Genomic DNA, 24,660 nt, shown 5'->3' on the forward strand with positions numbered 1-24,660 from the left:
CAGAGAGAAACATTTCAGATCTCAAGAGAGAAGGATGCTGTTATTGTCAGCAGTTACATACTGTGAAGAGCACGCCATAATTCACCGAAGGAGGTATGTTCTTAAACACTTCCCTGAATAGAAATTAAATCATTAAATTAAGGCCTAAGGATCCAATCCTATATTTGGTAGATACAACAGCAGAAAACTGATTAGTACTTGCAGTCCTAAATAGTTGTATTGACTTTGTTGGGACTCTTTGGGAGATTTAGCTCTAACTTTGGAATAAAAAAAAAAAATTGCAGGACTTGACTTCAAGCATGCTAGAGGTGCAGAATGAAGAGATTGTAAGTGTTGGTCCCCTGTTATTCTGGTGTCATCCACAATGGCATGTAGGAAAAGGGGAGGTTTTGGAGAAATCTTAGAAATAGAAAAAAAAATTATAAAAGAATGCATTACCTCTTTTAAGGCATAAAGGAATAAAAGACTATGAATAGAACAATATTCCTTGTGGCGGAAATTAAAGTCATGTGTTTACATGTCGATACAGTGAGGTTACGGAAGAACTATTCTAACTAATAGTGTAAAAACTCTTACAGACAGGTAGTGGACTAGTTGCTGTGATCTGTTACATCCCTTTGCACCATTCCAGCAGTACCAAAGAGCAAGTAACCTTACAGAAACACGTGGGGATATCTTTTTGAATGCTTGTTTTCTCCTATCCCCGAGACCTTTGTAGTCTTCAACACAGTAAATACATACAGTTATCCCCAGATATCTGACTGGCATACTAGGGTTTTAGACAGCGGTAATTTTAAGCAGCTGTGCCCTTTCTCTAAGCTTACCTTATGGTCTCATTTTAGCAAATCATATCCAGGTATGAAAACTGGACAACTTACTTTTGGAAACTTCTCATTCCAGTAATTCCACTGTTTCATGTGTGGAAGTGCTACTTAGTCCAAGTCCAGAACCCCCTGTTCTTCTATTCATTAATAGTATGCCTGGGGGTGCAGCCTTCTACATGAATATGAACTCAATTTCTATTAATGGATATTGTGCATGCTAGACAGTAACCACTTAGCAAAAAAATGGGAACTTGAAAAACTGGTGTTTCCGAGGTTGCAATCTGCCTGGCTAAGCATAAACCCACTACTTGTTTCATCTAATTGTCCTCTTAAAGAACCATAGATTCCCATTTTCATGAAATCCATGCATGCCAGATTTCAGCCTAAAACACACTTTTACACACAGGTTACAAAGCCTTAGGGACATACTCCCATTGACTACAGTAGTGTGAATTGTGCTCATCTTGGATTTAAGTGCTGCTATTTATAAAAGTCTTGGCACGAGATGCATCCTTTCATTAAGACATATGTGAAGCAAAAGTAGATGAATGGATCAGAGAGGGTGTAAAGAGAGAATCAGTCCCGCAGGCTTATGAAAGGTTGGATATGAGGAAACGCACAAGAAACCCTTCCATCGTAACTCAGTTGGTTGTTCCCATCTTATAAGAACTTTGAGGGTCTATAAAAACAAGTTGATATTTGATCTCCTTTTGAATCAGTTTGCTTTATAATGGTATAATGCAATAGCTTTGCTGAGTAGAATTTAAAAACCCTCATTCAGTGTCTTCGATTTGACCCACATATTAATAAAGATTTTATACTGCCCTTAGAAAATGATTATTTAGAACTCTCTTTGTTTCTTTGGAGGGAAAAGAGGTTTATATATTTTCTAGTGCTGGTACATCTTTTTTTTCTCTCTCCCCCCCTTTTTTTTCTTATAATGATAATAACCATGGTGACTTCTGACAGATATGTTCACAGCAGTTTTTCTTTTCACTTTCTAAATAGAAAAATGAAGCTATTACCTTAGAGTGGAAAAGGGATCTTCCCCTGAATCCTGTTGACTAGAGTTCAAACAGTAAAAACATTTTAAAGTCCTGAATGCTTTTAATGAAAAAGAAAAAAAAAAAAAAAAGAAAAATAAAGGACATGTTGACTTTAACATTACGTTTGTAAGAGACACCATTGTGGAAGATGTCTCAACTGAGCATCATCCAGTGGAAAAATATTTGTCAGGTTTTGCAACTTATTTCATGCTTTTGACCCTCCTCAGAGATGTTCCATGATGTCTAATATTTGAATTCCCTCCCATTTGTTTGAACAAGTGTCCCTCCTTGGAATTTATTCAGTTAGTTTTTAATATGGCAATAGTGAGAAAAATCTTTTTAAAATGTCAGGGGATAATGTGATAGGAACAGTAGCTAAAATTGCTCTTTAACATATTGACTTTAAATGCAATGTCAACTTGACTAACAAGTAAATACAGAGTGGATGAGGTAAAAATATTATATATTTTGAATATTCAGTATAGCCCTCTCTGCAGTCCACAAGGTTAGTATTCACCCATCACTGAATTCAAATGCAATAAAAACATAAGGAAGCCCAATGGCAAAAGACTTATCCTGAGATCAGAGGAATAAAGAGAGGATAGTTGGTAACAACTAGCTTATATCTAATCATAAGTCTTTTTATTCAGGAAAGACAGGGGAAAAATAATCCAGACACTTGGTTCTCATAAACTTCTAATGATGTATGTTTCTGAAAGACACAGAACTTAATACTTCACTTTCATAGTATAGCAATCAAACTTTGATTTGTGCTCAGAGAAGATTGTAATTCATTGTTCACAGCCAGTGCTTACTATTAGATACCACAGAATAACCAGGGCTATCTCCTATTAGAAAGATCTGTAGGTAAACCCATCATTCTTCCATTGAAAAAAAAAAAGTTTATATTCCTGCTCTAATGCAGTACTTCTGAGGACAGTACATAGTTGAATGTTTCTGTCTCCAAATGTAAAGATTTTTATTATTATTTGGAATTGCAATTCCCCATTTTCTTTGGTTTCTTTCTTCACAAAATAGCTTGATAAGAAACATGAAACTTTCTGATTCTGATTTCCTCTTTATAGAAAACCAAAGACGTACCTCGGAAAGAGGTGAATTAATTGTTTGCATCATTGACTCACTGGAAAAGAATATGGTTTCTGATAACCTTGTCTTTGGTAAAAACAGACTCTCAGTTACCATAGGTAAGAAAACGGGCACTGTCCTGCCATCTAAAGCCCAGATGATTTCACTTTATCTGCCTCTAGTTGTTTCTACTAAAGTTGTATTAAAAATGTAAACTTACAAACTGTTGTTATTTTTGTTTCAGCCTAAGTAGCAGCATTAATAGCAGAGCCTCATTTGCATGATCACATGGTTACTGGCAAACTGCATTTTGGAAAACTTGGACTCTGAACAGCCCTAATTAACAGCAAAATGGAGCTGGAAAATAATTGGCATCAAACTAAGTGGAGAGTAGAACTGAGACAATAGAACTGTCTTGCAGTCTGGTTCCTGACTCACAAATCTGTATGCACAGCAAATATTTCTTTCTTACCTAGATTAGAATAAAATCTCCACCTGCAGTGTGGATTTTTCCTATCTTTATTTTTTAGAACTTTTCACTAACTTTTTGATGTTTAGTAACCTTTAAGCATAGCCAGTAATGTTTTATGTATTTGATTAAACAGTATAACAGGAAAACTAGCTGGGAACTATTCGCTCTTTTTTATTTCTTTAAGTTCTGTTTGGTGTTTCTTTCTTTCCTGAATATATGTTAACATTGAGTTCAAGGCAAGGAAAGAAGCTGGAAATACTGTGATACAATACTACTTTGGATGGAAGTCATAACTATGAGAGAAATTTCAGACCAAAAAACTACGATGATTTTAGTTGTTGATTATTTATCTAACGGCAGTGAAGATTAATCTTTATTGTTTACTGAAGCCAAAGATTTGTCATCGAAGTGATCTTAGTTGGCTCAAATTGTCTTGGGACAACTAGGGTCTTATTTTCTAACAAACTAACATTTCAGAGGCCTAGAAATTTGTGGTTTGGCATCCATCTATTTGAAGTATAGTTTCCACAGACTTGGTTTGTAGAATTTAGCTTGTGATGTGGTCTAACATCAGGCACTAGATGAATGCTTACAGTTGAAAGAGCAAGGGTCTGGGGTTTAGGTGTTACTTTGAACCAGTGATCATCAAATCTAAATTGTTTTATATTTGCTGGCTTCTGACATTTTTCAGATCCATCCATTCACTATCAATTTTGGTTGCTTATTGTCACTTCTAATGTAACCCATTAACCCTGGTGTCTCCACTGCAAAAATTTATAGACTGGCATAATTTCATTCAAAAGCAGTTTTAATAAAAGTCCTAAAGTGCAACATTTCTCTTCTGCCTCATATAAAAACCTGATACTTTGGGGTTTCTTTATGTAGGCACAGTTTGAAATTTAGTAGGAAATAGAACTATTGGGAAATTAGTTATAAAGATAGCAGTCTAATACAATCTTGGTTTAAAATTTATGTTATTTCCAGTGATTAAGTGGAGTTTTAGCATTGCCTGGAGTGCTTCATTCATGGAGAATGATTGAGGAAGTAATTACAGTGAGCTAGTACTTTGACAGTGTCTGCAAACACTAGGATTGTGCTACCGGAATAAAATTACATTTACATCCCAGAAATTATTACCATTTCAAAAGAAAAAAAGCTATAGATTGTGGGGAGGAAATACTACAAGCCAATCCACATGTTTAGTCTAATTTTATCCATGTTAAAAAAAAATATATAGCCATTTATGTATAGTTATAAGAAATATCTCACTGTATTATCTCAATATATTTCAACAGAGCTATTAGCTATAGCACAATCCCACCTGTTGTAAGAAAGGAGCTACTAGTCTGAAGATTATTTTTAAGATGTTTCTCAGTTTTTTGACTCCATCTCATCTTCATTAGAAAGCACAAATGCCTGGAAGAAGAGTCTGCTTTTGGGCAACCAAAGGGAGAAAGAGAGTCAAGGTTATTGGAAACTAAAAGAAGCAATACACAAAAATTCTGTAACTTTATCTTCCTCTGCTCACCCGAGCACTATGTAATACTCACTTTTCTTTTTTATCAGAGGCAGAGCTAGTACTGATGCCAGTAAGACTCAGCAGTAATCACCCTTTATTTGAATACAGGGATTATTTAGGACCTGAGAACAGAGGGGTTTAGCAGTGGAATTGGTACTTCCCTGCCAGTTTGGTTTGGTGAAGCCACACACTTGCTGAACAAATATTACTTCATTCATTTAAACATAAGCAAGCAGTTTTGGATGTAATTCTTGCTTTTACATCAGAAAAGTCCAAGCTTACCTGTATGTGGGCAAAATGGATATTTAAAAGAAAGAAAAAAACTTCTGGGATGTTGAATCATCCAGATTTGCTGTGGCTGATGAAATCAGCCCTTCCCTGAGCACAAGAACTCTGCTCTCTTACTGTGTAAATGTTGGATGCAGCCAGGCACCATAATGCAACAATGGGCCATTAAATGAGGCACTTCTAAAAAGGTCATTTTTTAACAAATCACTATGCTTTCACTGTGGAGAAAATTAATTATAATAAATATAGTGGCCATAAATTTGTTTTTATAACCCCTTGCCTTCAATCTAGAATAAATTAGTCATCATCATAACAGGCTATGATACTAAGATTTATGGCCTAACTTTATCCCCAGTGTTATTTCAGTGTTATACCAGGAGTGACTGATCTAAGCATCCATCCCGTGAGTTATAGAAAGTGGGGAGGCGCCTTCTTCCTTTACATTATTAATTGCACTGTATTGCCTCCACCTAGAGAAAATATGTCTTTTTTACTGTGGTTGCTCTTATTCTTTCAGCATTCTTTCCACTGTACTTGTGAACTTTTCCACTACACCACATCATTTTGCCTTTAATGTGAAAGCCCTATGATAAAAAATTCACATCCCTGAGCTTTCTCTACAAAGTAGTTCAGAAGTAGAAGTTTGAGGTGCACTGCTGCACCATTCATAGTTGAATTCTTCCTACCTGTCACCTGAAAAAATGTCAGTAGACTCAGTACTTCAGTGCTTGTTTGACAGAAGTCTTTGTCCCCTTTTGTTGTACCAAAAAAGCTTTTTGCTGATCTTCAAGAGCAGAGGGCAGAAGAAAGACGACCTTCTAACCTGCCTGAAAGCAAACTGCTTGGGATCAGTTGGGATTACAGGTGTTTAGTTCTCTATGTTTATCCCTTTTTGTGACTCGGCACCTTGCAGAAGTCTTTCTACACAGACACACAGGAGAGTAATGAGTGGTTCAGACAGTGGCAAGTAAGACTCAACTTTTTTCCAAAATGGATTGTCCTGGCTGTAGAATCTGCTATCCTTAGTGAGGATTTATGTTATATTTCCACTGCTGCTTTTCAAGTGCATGTGTTTAGAAAGCAGTATTTCCTATGAACATTTTCAAGAGGGATTGTTTTCTTTCATAGTTTTATATTTTTAAAAATGTACTTTCTTAAACCAAGTGTGGGGTTTTTTTAATTGCGAAATTTCTTACAAAACAGAGTTATCGTAAATGTTTTCTTGTCCATAAAGAGGCTTGAATGGAAACTTTCTATTATCTCTGCTTATAAAGTATCTGCTTTAATCTGGGTTGGTATTGATCTGAAGAGCAAAACAGATGATAGGACAAAATTGCATTTCTACTATTATTATCAATTATATAATGCTAGCTGCCAATTTTGAGCAATGTAAATGAACTTACGGCAATCTATCTCTAACAGCCATAAGAAACAGAAATTTGGTAGTTAAGAATACTGGGTGAAACTCTGCTCTGTAACAATAGCATGACAGCTTTGAAGTCACTACAGTGAACTGCAGGAAAATTATTCCCTTTTAGATTTCATAATCTGAGTATTACGTTAAGTGTGAATATTACAGAACCATCTTAAATAAGTCTTTTTTGTTAATATGCAGATTTTCTGTATAAATCTGTCTTCTCTGCTAAGAGTGTTAAACATACTTTTAATAATTAACACATGATTACTCCAAAGCAAAAACTACATAGAGTTATAGGTTTGTTTATTCTAACTTTATGGAACTACTAAGATGATTTATTTTTTCTTTTCTTTGAAAACATGCGAAGGAGTAGGAGAAGTATTTTTGTTTCATAACCTATTTAGCCCAGCCTACACTACATGCCCAAATCAGCTCTCTCTGAGCATTTTGCTTAACACTTTTACTCTTCTTTCATGATTTTCCTGGGACCTTTGCCACTATGTTGATTAATATGTCAAACCAAATGTTGAGAGTGAGACTTTTGCTACCTGGAGTGTGAGACATACTGGCACAAGTTGCAGAAATGAACTTTAAAGTTCAGATTGTTTATTAGCTTTTTTTGTGGAAGTGAAATAGCAAGATGTGGTGGTGAGGAGGAGACTCATTTGACCAAATTATTCATCAACCAATGCTCGGCAAAAAGCAGACCCACAGATGACAGCTACTGCTAATATGAATGTTAAGCCTATCACTGTAAGTCACACAGAAGAAAATCCAATGGGAAGAAGACCCTAACATACAGGACTGCAGTTAAGATCTTTTAATTATATGTAAAGATTTTCTTCTTCATGGGAAAGGATATAATTAGCTATTTTCTGACAATATTTGACCTGCAGATGCTTGCATCAGCAGACAGAGGAGTGCATTGAGAAGTACTAGTAGATTATAATTATGAGATTTTGAGAACCATTAATATGTGACATCTTGTGTTCTAACTGCTGAGATAATAAGATAGTAAACAGGAATCAGCATCTTATGTAATAATAAAGACATGTTTTAAATTGATGGTCAGAATCTAGGGCTGGCTTGAGGAAAGCAGCTGCCACATGTTCATTGCACTGTTACTGTCCTTGCAACTGGTACCAACTGTACTCCAAATTAGAAAGAAGCCAAAATGAATATTATGAAGTAATGTAGTGAAGATATGTCTGCATTAACCTTAAGGGGACCCTAATTAAAGCAGTATAGCCAATGCATAACTCTTTATGCCCCTTCTAACTTCAGTGAAGTTAAATCAGAAGTGATTTTGGTCCCTGAGCTTTAGGCACACAAGTCACATTCTAATTCTGTCTAGTTCTGCAAGTAAGCCTGTTATGTCATTTCAAATTGGCACTACATACTAATCTCTTCAGTCTCTCTGTGCAGTAGAGGCAGGTGCCAAGACCTGGATCCCCAGTAAGTGCCTACAGCATAAAGCCAGCAAGGAATAGAATGTAGCTAAATAGGGGGAGACACTAGGTATGTATCCCTCAGCACAACGGGACAGGGTGTTCTTTTTATGAATCAGAGATTCACTACCAAACCCATTAATTTGTACATATCTTCGTTTGTATCCTTTCTTAGTAAGTATCAGTAGCCATTTGACCCCCATCATAACTATGGGACTCATATATCCATCCAGTGTGAAGGTAAAAAATCCAAAAGCTATTCTGAATTATTCTTGCAGGAACTGCTGTACAGTAGTGGAAACATTAGAAAGATTTTGCTCTAGAGAAATGAAAACTGCATTTCATCATCTCTGCACCACTCACTTTAGAAACAAGAAAGTACACCGCACTCAGAGAATGCCAAAAGCAGATGTATTCCAAAGCAGGATATCTTCCAAGAAATCAAGTGATTAATGTAGCAGAGGTTGATTCCTGTGTATGTTGGAAATGCTTTGAAATGAGGTAGATTTAAGCAGGTACACTAATGGTTTTATTCTAAGTGCTTGAAAAAGGAGGTGGTTTGTTTACTGAATAAATTTGCAGCTACTCTCATTTTAATCCTGAAAAATTGGTTTGGGAGAGGCACCTGGCCCTTCCAATGTGCAGATATAAAATGTGAAGAAGCAATTACAGACACCTTCTCCTTTCAGCAGGGATAATCTAAAAGTGAAGCCTCTTTTTGGAAGGCTTCTGAAGACAGAAGCATTACAAGACAAATTTGTTATCTTGTTTTGTTCTCAAATGCCTGGGTAAGAGTATTACAGTCTCCTCATCTGGATTTCCAATCTGGTGAGAGGTTTCAAGCTTTCGTAATTAAAGTTTCTCTCTGTAAAAAAAAAAAAAAAAAAAAGAAAAGAAAAGAAAAAAAAAGGGGTAGCTACTATACAATCTCAAGTATAAAACTGAAGCAAAACTACAGCTCTGAAGCTGCTCTAGTAGACAACTGCTTGGCTGTTAGAGACATACTAGTCCAAGACAGAGCTCAGAAGTCTACTGCTGCATTGGTCAGTTTTGGCACAACTGCTGTCTGCTATATCTGCTTCTTGATGGGATCAGTAACTAGCTGCCACTGGAAAAAAAAAAAATAAAAAAAAAAATCAGAGTTTTTCAAGGCTTTTACTTTGCCCTTACTGTTGCCTGTCCGCAGCTTTGATTTGTATAGACATACTGTTCTCTAGCAGTGAGAATGTTACAGGCAACAACAACAGTGGTATTCAAATAAACTAGTGAGAACACATCTGTGGATTTTTATGAGCAAACAAATCATTCAGGATATGGTTTTTCCCCAAATACAGAGATAAGTGTAAAACACACATGTATGCAGTTAAGGGATTGTTTTCAATCTCTGCCTAAGGGCCCAGATCGGCACATACTATCTGTGTATGGACGTAACCTCCATTTAATTTGAGCAAGAGCTGTGAAACAGATAATTTCTCAGTTAGTTAGTTGAGTTAGTTTTCATGCATTTGTACTACAGCAATTTCACAGTGTCTGTAAACTTAGGCTAAAGGAATACAAAGACTAGTAGGAGCCATTAACTTAGTACTATTGCCTTCTCCATGGCCAGATAGAGAACAAACCCAAAAGTTCACGAGTCTTTTCTGGGGGTTGAGAATAATATATTAGCAAAAGTGCTAAACGATGTAGTCAAATAAGATCCTAATCTGAATTTGACAGTTACATTAAAATTGTAAAACATTTGAAGTATTACCTATATGTAATGTTCAAACAGTTTGTGACACTAGCTTTTAATAGCTATTTGAATGTATAGTTTTCTCTTGCACAAATGCAACCACAAGCAAATTCTGAACTGAAGGTCATGAACATGTGGCAAAAAGGCATTTTACATTAAGATTATTTTTTTCAAATATTTAGAGCATGCATTATATGCTGGTTTCCATGAGTCATTTCCTTAACCAATTAAGGACAAATTTTGAAATGTTGCATTCAAATGTAGAACTTGAAATCATTACAGTTTGTTAATTATGTGTTCTCTGTTAGGTAACCTTGCAACCCTGGAAATCTCTTATACACCATGTTTTCAAGATTATGTAGTGAAAACTGGCACACTTTCATGACCCACCATTTGAATGAATACTGATCTCTTGGGATCCTACAGCTCCTGTAGTAGCCAAGGTGTTTCTAAATCTGCTGAGTCTAGATGGTTATTGGTCACTGTATCTACCTCCTGATTTCTCAGGCATGCATTCATGCCTGCATCACATGCACACCTAATATCTTTTTTAGCCTGCAAGCACTGCAGGCTTGCTTCCTAGAACCAGTCTTACAGCTCTCTGAAATTGCTACTTGCTTAAACGTTATTTGTCAAACTTGTTTAATAAGAACTGCCAAGTTTTGTCTTCTAATTTTTAAGAGATCATGTGGCATAATATTGAACAGAAACAAAGGAATCTCTTAGTGATTTGGTTTTGAAATGTAAAATCAGTTCCAGGACTGTGGAAAGCAAAAAGCTACTGATCTCATATCATAGCTATCTGAATTCTGAATTTGAACTAAATTGTTAGGAGACTCCCTTGCCAAACTGCTTTCCTGATCTTGCTTTTAAATATGGTATAATCTCTGTCACTTAAAGATGTGCTCTTTTGGCAAGGTAACTGTCCTTCAGGCAGTTGCTTGTTTCCACCATGGAAATGCCAAACTTCAGCTCTGACAGTGAGTAAAATAAGCATGATGTGAGCACTAAGGGTCTAATTTTCTAGCTTCATTCTCGACTAGGATGCCTGACTAACAATATAACCAAGCACAAGAATGGGAATTCCTCTACCTTGCTCTGTGAAGATTCCTTGAGAGGGGAGATTTTTTTATCCAGCAGACCATGCACATCCACAAAGGACCCCTGTGAATGGTGTGCTGAAAGGGTAAAAGAACCACAAGAACATCTTTAGGCTGTGCTAATGGTGATAGAAACAAGCGAGGGTAATAATAACCCCTCCAGATACCAGCCCTCCCCCACAGTTATGTGGTTGTGTGAAAGGGTTGACTCTTCAATACAGAGATTTAATTTTCTAACCTTGTTGCTGCATCAGGAAGCCAGCCAGCTTAGCATTTATTTTGTGATCAGAGAAGGTACTGAAACAGGTTCCACTTTACAATGAGTATCTTTTTTTGACTGTCAGGTCTTTGGTAAGAGTATTTGCAAAGCAACAATAAAAATTAAAGTTCACTCTAATACTCTGTACTCACTGTTAACTTCTGAAATATTGTTATGCACTAATTTTAACAGTTACTTTACAAAACCACTTACCAAAATCTTGGATGCCAGAAAATGATAAAGTGCTGTTGATGTTATACCAGAGCTTCCCACAAATTGGTTCTTGGTGTGGAACAGCCTGCTTCACTCGCTTCCTGATCCAGCATCCACCCACAGTGCTTTTCTTCTAAAGGGAACAAACAGCTGGAAAACACACAAATGTTATTCTATTTAAAATTCAAGTTAAATTTAACCAGTTGTCTGTGCTCTCAGACAGCTTCAGAGGCTAGAGTACAGGACTAACGCCGAGTTTGAGGAGAAATTTCAAAAGAAAAGAGTTTTAAGTGAGTATTTGTAGTAGATTTCTAATTTTCCCACTCAAATAATGCCTAGCAGCTGCTTTACAAATAATAACACGCTGTTATTCAGAAAACAGAGCCACAAAGAAGTCAAGTGATTTATCTAAAACCTCATTTCATGTCTTGAATATCATTGGCCTTTTCATTGCTATGCCCTTATTGACCAGAACAGCTTCTGGTCAAACTGCACAATTTTGGCTTAAGCAAAATTCAATGCCGTATAGGGTCTGCCAGCATATACATGTAGCGCTCGCTACATATCAAGGTGCCACGATTAGATCACTGGTCGGCCCAGACCAGGGGAAGAGACAGTTAACACACACAGTGTGAGCGCCAACTTCCGCCTTTTATTGCGCAGTTGATTCCTTTTATACTAACAAGGGTAGGCGGGGTTACAGATACGTCATAGGGCTGCGACTAACGCCGAACCCTACACACACACTGCAGCACCTGTGACTTTGATGTACAGGGTCAAGAAAGGCCCTCTGTCTCCTGTAACATTTTAGCAGGACAGCAAACCATGGGGGATGCAGGAAAAGCCAAGTGGACTGTATATTCTACACCTGATGCCTGGTCTAGAAAAGGACTCCGTATCAACCTCATTTTAGGGCAATGTCTCCTCTTTTTTCACAGCTAGCGGTGCAATGTGTGTACTAAACACTGTGGGCAGTTTGTGGGTAGGTGTTTTTTTTCAGCCCATGTTCTACTTATCAATCAGGACATTTGCCAGAGAATTTGCTTTGATTGCAGAAGGCCTAAGAAAACAGAATAAATCTGAGCAATTCTTCAGTTGACCTGAAGAGGACACTACTCCTAATGATTCTTAGAAGCCCTTTAAGTTAGTAGTGGTATGTGTTAGAAGATTTGCTCAGGCCAGAAAACTCCCAAACAGCTAAAGTAGCTACTTATAGTACAAGAGAATCAGAAAGAAGACAGAATACTGGGATATGTCCAAATTCATTAATTGGGAAAAGAAAAAAAAATCCCAAACCAAAAAAACAAAACCAAATTGATGCAATATTTTGCACCAGAAAATCACTATAATGACAAATGACAACCCTGTAGCCTGTAAAATCTGCTAACAAACTGTCTGCTGAAGTTGTTATTAAAACTAAACTTATGATCCATGATTATTTAACCATTAAACATAAGTGGGGGCTAAACTGGATATCTGTGTCAGATGATATTTCAGTGCTCTCTGGACTGAGAAAATTACTCATCAAGTTTGATTCCTGATGCCTCCCTTCTCTGAAGATTAGTCCCCTAAGTAGTTTACAGGCATTTAGAAAGATTCTTTCCTCTCTCCCTTTGTGTACTCTTTCTCTTCAGTAGTTACACTGCAATCTTTCTTTAAATTTAATCTGTAGACCTTTAAAAATGGCTTATGTAGAATAGCTGTGCTGCAGTGAGGTGGCTGACCGCAAAGCAATTCTACATTGCCAGAGGACCATCCCTCTTACTTCTGTGTAATTATTCTTGTCCAGGCGAAATTTCCTGGACCTATAGCAGCAACAGTGTAGGCCCCTCCATCAGTAAAGTTGTTTGAATAGGTGGGTATTTTTGCCAGAGTTACAATCAGCTAAAATAAAGTTAAGAAAAAGGCACATTGAAGTGACATAGTAGTTGGCACATTAGAGTTTCCTTTTGATTGATATACCATAAATTTTTTATTGTCAAGAAAATTGTTTACACCATTTGACTAATGGGTTGGATGGTCTGTTTAAGAGAGAAAATAGACACATATGGCAATGGAAAGAAGCTCTTATTTTGTTGTATTACTGCCCACGTACCAACAAAATGCTGCATACGTCTTTAGTTCCAGTCTCAACTGGCTTCCACCGTAGCCAACAAGAGTTGAAAATGGTGAAAGTGGTTATGGCAAGAATGGAGCATTACCTACTGAGACCAACAAACTACACGGGTACTGTGCATTTTCTCTTTATTCCTGCTCTTAGAATGGGGTGAAGTAAGTCAATATGTGTTCTGTTAATTCATGCATGGATCCACACCAGTTGATTTCTTTGTAGAGGCTACTGGTTTTTGTGCTGCTAGCAAATATCCCAGTAGCAAAAAGGTCCAGAGCTGACCTTCAGATGATGAGGTTGCAAACGTAAACCCAAATCTCTCTTCCACCAATGTATGAAAAAATGTCATATTAAGTACTAATTGCATAATATGAAAGCACTTGCAAGTAACAGGATGGGAAGATTTTTTAGATAGCTCAGGGGTTTACTGGCCTACTTAATATAACAAAAATACTGGAGAATGATTTTTTATTTTGTTTTTTTTTCCTCCCTGAATCAGGAAAAACGTATTAGTAACTTGTATTACTTGGCTCAGTGGCAGTGCCAACTCTTTGCTGATCTCAGCCTTCTTTTAGTAGGGCAAACAGGAGACTGGAGAGGGTTCTCACCAATACAGTTATGTTCTGCTGCAGACTTATCTGCTGAGACCTGAGATGGACTGACAATGACTCTCCACAGGTCACTTAACAACAGGGCAACAATTTTCAGATGGAGCTAACCTGAGTAGGTCTGAGCAAGTAGCTTAGAAGAGAAAGTATCTGTCTGCATTATATTACACCCTTAAACCATTCAGATTTGTCTGCAATTTCTGTATAGCAATCATCCAAATTACAGAGCAAAAGGTTTTGTGAATAATGTGCAAAGTACAGCCAGGATTCTTTTAAAAATCTAACAGTCAATAAAGTATTAATGCTTTCTGGAATGAAGTTGGGCCTCTATATATCATTGATCCTTTATTAACGATTTCATTTTAAATACTGCTATCCTGATTCACAAAGGAAGCATTTTCCATTTTCCATCGCTCTTCTGTTAAATATCCAAAGGGAGATTTTTCTGCTTACAGAAAAAGTAATTTCACAGATGACCACAATTGCTGAGGGCCAGATTCGGAAAATGATAATCTTCTCTGAAAGTTCCTGTCCTTGTTCATTAGCCACACACAGCAAAAGATGAAGCAAGCTGTATGAAACATTGTAATTGGGTGTCTCCCACTGATGCCACATTAATATGTCATTAGACTAATATCTTTTACTGACACACAGATATGGTTTTCAGAAGAGATCTGGAAGCCTGACAAGCTGGATATTGTATTTTAACAGACTAAAATGATTTATACATTTCTTATTTAAAAATTTCTTAATTTGCAGGGTGCCTTAAAATCTGACTGAGACCCTACCATGTCATCACACCACTATAGAGAGCAGGTTGCCAATAATACTTGTGGAGCAGTGGGGCACAATGGTGGTAATGCTAATGAGAAGTCCAAGCAAAATAGTACAAAGACCTCATACTCTAAGCCTTGAAATAGAGTACCCTATATTGCCTGCAAGTGGGTTGTCTGCAACATAACAGCAGTATGTATTGCATGTGTATGGTCATTACTTTCTTTACATGAGGACACACTATCATAGAAATTTAATTTTCTCTTTCAGGTCATCAGGCAACTTGCACTCTTACATGAAGACATAACCCAAAATTCAAGCACCTTGTGTTAGTCCATTTGAAGCCTTTCTACCAGTCTAATGAAAAAGTGGACCAGAGCTATAGTGTATGAACTGTGAATTTGTTAGATTTCTTTATAGTATGGGAATACTTGCTTTAAGTCATATGTTAGTCGGAAGTGCTCTCAGAGCAGGCAGTTCGAGGTTCATGCCTACTGTTCCTTTCTCACAAACAAATCTCAATGGGAAAAGGGTTCAAAGTAGATTTTTGTATATATATATATATATTTTTTTTTTTTTTTTTTAGATGAATGGCAGATGGACAACCTCTTTTCAAGTGAACTTGGAGCAGACACTGTCTTGGAGAGAAGAAAGAAAAAAGAGAGAACTGCAAAGAAAGTTTGAAGAGCCCTATGCTCCTGAAGGGCTGCCTGCTCTTCCTTTTAGCAGCGTACGAGGTGAGTTCTGTTTGAAAGATTTTGGCATATCTTTATGCTGAAGAGCTATGTGTCGCTAAGCAACATTTAGCAGTGTGTAAGTAACCACATGGAAGTTGCCTTTGGTACTTTTCGTAGCTGTGCCTGCTCTCATCACAGATTCTGTTAGTAAGATAAAAGATCCTTCTATGAGTTGAAACAGGATCAAGGTGTATACTGAGAATGGTATAGAGATCAGAAGCTGAGCTCTTTCAAAGCTAAATGGGCCATAGCAAAGACTACAAGCTAAACGAAACATAGGACTTGATCGAAAACCCATGTAAGTGTTCTCTCTCCGTTAAACTATGAACTGTCATCCCTGATGCAACTGTGATACTGTTTAATTTCATTTCCTGTGACAATAAGAATAAAAATCTATTTAAAGTGTTTAAAGGAGTGAATCACACATTTGAAAGAAATATTTTTTTTGTGAAGAGTAGCATAGACTTGTTATAAAAAATAAATTGGGTGAACAGAAGACAGATTGAGAAAACAGGTACAAGCTATGCCACTCATGAAATTTTATCCAGAGACCTGCAGCCTGAAAACATTCATGTGACTTTAAATTTCTGTTCCAGATTGTCATGAAGTATAAAGAGAGTAAAGAGACTATTACGAGAGGACTTGTTGTCTAATGTAGTTGATCTCACTATATTTTGTGCTTTGATGCAATGCCTGTATGATCAGAGAGGATAGCCTGAGGCTTGATGTAGTAGCAGGTCTGATCTGACATTACGGGAATGTAAACCATCCAGACCATAGGGTGCCAAGTTTACCTTCCCACTTCTCAGTGTTAGGAGATGCTCTGTCAAGGCAAGATCCCAGCACCATTTGAGAACAAGCAGAGAGTCTGCATTCGCTTTCTTGTGCTGTGACATCCTTAAAGTTAAAGACCATTTCAGCTGTGACACCTTTGTATTTCCTTAAACCTTTTCCTTTCTCTGGCAGAAAGGTGAGAAAAGGCCCTCAGTGCTCTCAAGCCAACTATATAGTAATAATTTGGGGTTGTTCCCAAATCTAAGTCACTAAATTTAGCTTTAGGCTTGATAGCAACACAAAGAAGGTTCTGGGAAATAGTTCAGGCAGCTGTAATTCAAAGAAACCCTAAGATACTCTGTATTATATATAGCACTGTAATGGCCCTTTGTAGTCTTAGGGAGCAGGGGAGTATAAGGACTATAGAATGGTTGCCTCCTAATTATGACATGGTGTCCCATAGTAATCATAGTTTACATGAACCTGAGGACTAATGCCATAGCATAAGCTTTTATACATCTTCAGTCAGTCCATATAAATTTAAAGAATCAAATGAGCTTGTAATTCAAATGATGAAGAGGGCCAAAGAGATTATAACCAATGAGTCCAACTGCAACTAATAGTGCATCAGGTGTTTAATTCTTCAGTATATCTGTAAGTATACTCAAACCTTGCAAAATGGGTTTAACAAGTCTTTAGCTTCAGGTAAGTATTAAAACTGTGAACTCAGCATTTAAGCTTCTTAAGCTTAGCACTTAAGTGTGCGCTTATTGTGAAGTCTGTGTGTTAGTTTTTCGTGACAGGGCTTGATATGCAAATCAAAGGTCTATGAAATGTTATTGAAAAAATGGTGTCCAATGTAACTGAAAGGTAGCTGCAGATAATGTAGTTTGTTTTGCTTAGAGTATGAACTCTCTGAGGCAGAGGGCCACTCTTTTATTCATTATAAAACACCTGGTACGTGTGTTGTGTCCAGCTATGGTTCCTGTGCTCCATTGTAATTTAAGAATAAAAATATCATGTAAATAATGTAGCTGTTTAGAATTTGTCAACAGAAAAAGCAGTTAGTAAAACTTTTTGCCTGCTTTATACGGTAATACATACGTGCCCTTCGCTATTTGGATATGAGAATTTTATAGGGGGTATCAGTACACATTTAACTGTTTGGATTCACTTCTGTGGTCAAGATGAAAAGCCAAAAAAAAATATCTGATTTTTCTTTAATTTCAAACTCTTACTAGGGCAGAAGATAGCTATGTTCTTACAATGTTAAAATGGGAAATATTTTTATGTAATATTATTTAGGTTGATTCCAAAAACAAAATTGGCCATTCCAGACATAAGAATTTACAGTATGCATTGTCTTTCGGACAATTATCAAATATGTAAATTCCAAACAGATATTTGACCTAAACTTAGATCTGTTGCATGCATCAAGATTAATTCATTATAAACCAATTGAGGAACAATTAATTGGTGTTCAAGGCATTAATTTCTTTTTGTTGTTGTTTAAATTCAGCTGTTTCTGACTATAGCATAATACATAAGAGGCAATGATCATTGTTTTTTAACTTTTTGTGCAAATAAATCACAAAATTAATTGCTGGTTGCACTGAAATTAAGGAGATGTCAGTGTTTCAATTACAAACCTTTATTTTTGGAGGTTTATAAATCAGTTGTAAAAGTTGTCTCCAAACACAAAAAATAAATTAATTAGCAGACATTGTCTTAGCTGACAAGCATGTTTGTTTACATTTTTAATTATCTCAGGAGCCTTAATCATTTAACATTTTCTAAGTGCTTTGAGATCCTTGAAGGATGGGCTTGATAAAGTGCAAAGTATTATTAATATTCTCTTTAATTTGTTCATGTTAACGATATATATGCCATGAGGGCTATTTCAGCTAATTATGTGTGCTAGATCCCACAATGTATCTGTTAGGAAATGTCTCATGGAAATTATTAAAGATTCAGTTGAGGTCTGATGATCACTGACTTTGACAAGCAGAAGAATTGGCAAGCCTCCTTTGAAGGAGAAACACGAACCACTGCTTCCTTGGAGGACTTAAGAATAGGACGAAAGGATTTCTGTTATATGTACCATAAATTTGGAAAGCCTGGTTAAAAACATAGATAGATATCTTTACAGATATGTAGGAGAGAAATATATACACACACCGATGGAGACAACACACACACACGTATATAAATAGTGTCCATCATTTACACTTAGATTCAAACTACTTAAGGAGGTGCCAGTTTAATATCATAATTAAGCTGCTGAACTGGGCTGTTACTCCCTTTTTCTTCTCCTATGCCTCCAACTGTGTTCCTAGGCATACTGTTAGCCTTTTTCTGAGTTTGACATAATCATTCTTGCTGTGGTATGAGCTGGTTCAGGGAGCTAAAGATGACAGGAAGCAGCTGATTTTTTTGAGTGCAGGATTCATTTTCTACAGGTTTAGCTGTCTGAAGCAGCCCACTGTGGGGCCAGACACATATTGGAGCAGCCAGAAGAACAGGAGAGGTGTGAAAGTAGATCAGCTTAGTTCTAATGTCAGATTTTACTGTGGGTTGGGAGTAGTCCCTCTGTATTTGGTGGTGGAAGCCAGACCCTTTCAGAAAGTAGGCAGGTCTCAGGCTGATTGCAAGGCCCCTTCTTCATTGACTACTGAGGAAGAATAAGGTGAAAACACCTTTTAAACATAGCCTTCTCCATTTAGTGCCTAAAGTTAAATAACTTTAATCTAGGATAAAACAAATCTTGCTTAAATGAAAAGTATGGATTTTCCTTGGGTTTTTAGAATTTAAGGTAAAGAGGAAAATGGCCATTTCTCTTGGGCTTTAAACCCAAAAATAACATTTAAAATGTTTATCAAGTTTTCTTTGAAATCTATTTAAACATCTGAATAAAAGGAAGAAGATCTATTGTTATTTAGAGCTCCTTGGAGAAACTCCAAGCTTTAATTGCACTTCACTTTCATTTCAGTAAGAATGAATCTGAATGAAAGTGTCTCTGTCCTGTGGTGCTCTTTCATTCCCCGCCTTAGTTCCTGTGAAAACAGTGTGGTGGTGCAGCCAAACTCAGCCAGGTGCCCTGCTGTTGTTGATTTAGACATCTCTTTTGGCTCCTAGCTGATTTTCTCTTGTTTTGAGAATAAATTAAAAGATGTTTGAAAGTAGCAATGTCATTTTTCCTAATTGTTTGAGACGTGGTGACTATAAATACCACACTACCTGTTAAAGAAATATATTCAAGAAAGTTAAGTGGATGATATCCAGACAAATCAACTTTTTACAGGGAATCCAATGGTTCTCTCCGAGAGTTTCATGCCAGATAATGTGTGCACATGGTATACAACATGGTTCTTCTGGGTATGTTGGACTTATGTTTGTGTACGTGCACAGAAAAATGACCTTGTTTCCTAAGAACTTGCTGAACATGTTCTCTGCAGTCCCTCTGTGCATCAGCTAGCTCTCCGATATCTCCAGATGCCACAACGACCAAAAAAAACCCACCCCACTTTTTTCTCCGCCCCCCCCCCCCCCCCCTTTCAGAAATCATGACTTGAAAGATAAGGCAGTTCTGGAAAAACATCTAACCACGCTTGTTGAGATCTATGGCAGCATACTTAAAACAGTTTCCATGGGAAAGCTGATGGCCAAGTTTATCTTAATTTATGCAACACTTGTTTGCTGAGCTCTACATGTGTTTTGATATAGTGTCAGAAGTTCTTCATCAGCTGAGTAAGGAGTGCTTGATGTTCCTTGATGCTGTTCTTTTATTCCTGGGCCTGTTGCTACCAGATTTCCTCTTCCCTCCTACAAAGTACAGCAGTTTTTCTACTATTTTCAATGTCTTCTGATGTATGAGCTTTCCTGAAATACAGCTGATATTGGTATGTGCAGATATTCCCCATAATATCTGCTTTTTTCCTAGTTCTAAATTAAACACACATTAGAACTTCCTCTGGTGAGACAGTCGTGTTTGAGGAATGTTCATGGGATGCTGCATATTTAAGACTTACTTTTACTTTGCTTAATTTTTTATTTTTTTTTTTTTTTTTTTTTTAACTTTTGCTTACTATTTAAGACTTTGGGGGCCAGATTGTTCAAATATTACATAATCCTAGCAAAGTGAATGACTGTTCATGAAGTTAGAATGGAAAGACTGGACTGTAAGTTGCACTGTGCTATAATGATGAGCCTGGTTGTTTAGTACATACAGGCCACTAGAACTTTGGCCTAAATTTAAACAGACATTAGGAACTGTGGGAACAGACTCTTGAGTCAGAGTCTGTGTACTTTGTAATACTGGATCCCAAATCTATGTAAAAATTGCAAAGCAGGGGAAAATTGGATATATCTGTATCTGTTATTTTAACTTATATAAAGAACAGAAAGAAGGGTTTCTATCTTACAACGAGTGAGGTTCTCTCTTCTGAAATTAGTTCATAGCCCCAATTATACTGCATTTGAATTTCACACACTTAAAGCATTTTAAAAGTTTCAGAATCAAATAAAGATCCTGATGAAAAAATCCATACTGGAAATTTTGGCTTTTTCAGAAGCATAATCTTTTCTATATCACTGATAAAATCATAAACAATATATTCTACTTGCCTGAATTTAGAAGAGAGTGCTATGGTAAGTTATTGTTAAAGCTACAGGTAGTACACATTCTTACTGACAGTGACCTTTACAGTCAACAAAACAGAATTCAGTTCAATTCTTGTATTTATTTTCCTATGTTCTGTAAAAGTCCAGTGATAAATCTTCCATCTTTCTGCCTGTCAGTATGAGGTTGTAGACCTACATGTTTCATATGAGTAGTAAAGGAATCCAAGGAATATTTCCCATTTCTTTTTAGCACGGTGTAAATAAGCATGGGGAATTACAAGAAATGGACAAAGTTCCTTGGGACTGATCCTCATTGTGAGGAAGATAGAGCCTGCACCATCAACAGGCTGTGGGACTTATGATTATCACATTGGAAATTTCTAGCTTTTATTTTTAGCAGTATTGCTCCAGGTATTCCTGAGGAAGTACTGATGCTATTGGACCTTAAATACTGTGTGTACAGTTCTCTGCTAACCTTGCCCAGAAAAATGAAATCTGGTATAAAGAATGGCTACAGGGAATTGTAAGTCTGCCTTATGAAAGCAAGCTGAAAGCTTTTTTGGACTAGCAAGACAAAAGCTGAACGGGCTCAGATTGCTCTCCCTGACAGTCACGTAGGTTGAACTGGCATAAGACTACTTCTGTAAACTGTGTAACCATATACATCGATTCAGGGAATAAGGAGAGCCCTCCCGTCGAGTCCCAAGGTTCAGAGCAGACCCCCTTGCTTTCCAGACTCCCCCTCAGTCTAGGGGCGGCTGGATCCACTCTTAGTCTCAGACGTGGTCAGCGGTTTATATCTTGAAACGGATGAGGTGTAGGGATTGTGGGAAAGGAAAAGGAAAGAGAGAAGACAGAGAGAGAAGGAAGAGAGAGAGATTTCACTGGTCCTGGGTCCACCGTTGGTTCAGTCAACCGAGGTGTCCAGTCAGTCGAGGGGTCCAGTCCCGTTGGGCTTGCATCCCCAGGGCTTCAGTTTGTTTCCTTTTATCATCCTTGCCTCTCCTTCAGGCGGGCACCCGAACTCGTCAGGCTAATGAGCAGTTTGTGAGCCTTTGGTCTTGGGGGTCGTTTGGGGAGTAACTTCTCCTTGCCTGCAGACATGGCCATTGTTTGATCTTTGTATCAGAACAGGGAGCTGCGCACCCCCCCAGCACACCCTCCCCCTCCTGTTGCTGCTGTCTGAGCTGATGGGCTTTTCACCTTGGCTCCTTGCCGTGCAGGGTTTGTCTTTAAGCAGAACTTGCCCCACCACAATGTTTGAGACATTAACTCTTTCAGTCTCTCACAACATGCAGAGCTGGGGCAGTGGTATTCAAGAAGCATATGTGTGGGCTAATTGGATTTTCCATTTTGCATTACTTCATTGTTGAATATGTGCAGGCTTAAAAGATTCAAGGTAATAAAACTAGCCTAATGCTACATGTATATGATCACCTCTGTCTTGTCAATGAGTTAATCCCAGAGTTAATGTCATTTATTTTTCAGATGTGAGAATGACCCATCATCTACCAAAATACTAAACTCTCACATTACAATATTGATTGGCAGAACTGGAAGTGTCCTTAAAGATTTTTTTTTTTTCTTCGGTTTGAAAATTAATGCAACAAGATCTAGTTGATTCTCTGTAGCAGATTAGATAGCTTTTCTGCTGTGACATGTTGTTGGAACAACAAGATGGGTGATGGTAGCTAAAGAATGTTTTTAAAGTTGTCTTTCTTGTTAAATGCCTTAGTAGCGGAACATTAACAGTAGTTGGGACATGGGATTCTGTTGTCAGAGCACTGATTTGCCTTATTTCTCTCTCTTAATGACTACAAGTCTTTAAGATGCTCAGCACATGCAGAAAAAAACCCCACTAAATGTAAAGAAGAAAAATAGACTAGGAGAATTAAGGTAGACATAGAGGTTCAGACACTTATTTCCACTGAAATTCAGTATCTAGGGCTTGGGTACCAGAATTCAGAAGACACCTTTGAAACTGCTTCCCACCTTTTCAGCGCTCCCCATTTTGAAGGTAGTGGAAGAAATGGTACTGGATATCAGCATAACAAAAAATCCAGCAGTGAAAAATGGATGGAAAAGTGTCAATATAAGAATAGAGCCACTTAGTCTGGGTAGCAATTACAATAGGCAAAGAAATTGGTTTTGCCTCTAGCATTGTTTAACCAAACCTGGAGTCTGGAAACAGACTTGCAGTATTTTCTGCAGCTTTCTGTGTCTTGTCTCCCTGTTTTCTTTTTCCTCTTTAAAAAGACTTTGCTAGTGGTATAATCATAGCTTTGTTTTACCGTGGTAAGGCTGTCAAGTGACACACCAGCAAGAGTCCAGAAAAATCCCCAAAAGGCCACCCAGAGCATTCGTGCAAGTAACCAGCAGTGATAAATATAGCATGAAACATTTGTATCCTGCGCTGCATCAGAAGCAGTGTGACCAGCAGGTTGAGGGAGGAGATTCTCCCCCTCAACCCTGTTCTTGTGAGACCCCACCTGCAGTACTGCATTCAGCTCTGGGGCCCCCAACATAAGAAGGACACGGACCTGTTGGAGCGAGTCCAGAGGAGGGCCACGAAGATGATCACAGGGCTGGAGCACCTCTCCTATGAAGACAGGCTGAGAGAGTTGGGGATGTTCAGCCTGGAGAAGAGAAGGCTCTGGCGAGACCTTATAGCAGCCTTCCAGTACCTAAAGGGGGCCTACAGGAAAGCTGGAGAGGGACTTTTTACAAGGGCAGGCAGTGATAGGACAAGGGGTAATGGCTTTAAACTGAAAGAGGGTAGATTTAGATTAGATGTAAAGAAGAAGCTCTTCACTGTGAGGGTGGTGAGGCACTGGAACAGCTTGCCCAGAGAAGCTGTGGATGCCCCATCCCTGGAAGTGTTCAAGGCCAGGTTGGATGGGCCTTTGAGCAACCTGGTCTAGTGGAAGGTGACCCTGCCCATGGCAGGGGGCTTTGAACTAGGTGATCTTTAAGGTCCCTTCCAACCCAAACTGTTCTTGTGATTCTATGACTTGGCCATATAAGCTGCAGATTGAGAACAATGGATTTCTCCAGCTATGTTAGTAGGGACTAGCTGTTCCCCTATCCATTAATTATGAAATTGAGGGTTGGGGGTTGCTAGCAGGATTCAGCAACTGCTGAAAATTATGGTGATCTTGAGAAAGTAGCAGTCAAAGAAAATGTACATGTTTGCCAAAAATAGCACAGCTAATACTTGACCATGTTTTAAAGTTTTGAGCAAAATGTATGCTACCATTTCAGTATTGCTTGAATGCTGAACAAGCTGAACTAGCAACATGAACATTATGGCAGCCTGAGGTAGTAAAAGCCCTCAGAAGACACTTGAAGATGTCAAAGCATCTCTCATTTTCCCCTGTAATTTTGTGCACCTGTGGTACACAGAGGCCATGACATGGAGCTGGCCTTCTGTCTATGCAGATGTGGTAGTCTCTCGCCATTTCCTGGATATGTGCTAGTGTGGGGAACAGAACCAATGGGAGATGAACAGTGAAAATATTGCAGAGATTTGCTTCCCAGGGCAGATTTTCTATGAGAGATGATGAGAGGCCCACATTCTGTTCTTATATGTGCTGGAAACTTTTTGAGATCATGGAAAGAATACAGATAGTATTA

General features: G+C 37.8%; 1 long non-coding RNA gene across 1 annotated transcript in view; it reads left to right on the forward strand.

The window, feature by feature from the left end:
- LOC126043915 (uncharacterized) overlaps positions 1–15,615 on the forward strand; it is a 150,895-nt gene extending 135,280 nt beyond the window's left edge. The window contains exon 3 of the long non-coding RNA XR_007507541.1: positions 15,483–15,615. This is a non-coding gene — a long non-coding RNA (uncharacterized LOC126043915). The remainder of the gene's footprint in view (positions 1–15,482) is intronic.
- Positions 15,616–24,660: the final 9,045 nt, after the last annotated feature.

This window comes from Accipiter gentilis, chromosome 10 (genome assembly GCF_929443795.1).
Source record: "Accipiter gentilis chromosome 10, bAccGen1.1, whole genome shotgun sequence".
Lineage (NCBI taxonomy): Eukaryota > Metazoa > Chordata > Aves > Accipitriformes > Accipitridae > Astur > Astur gentilis.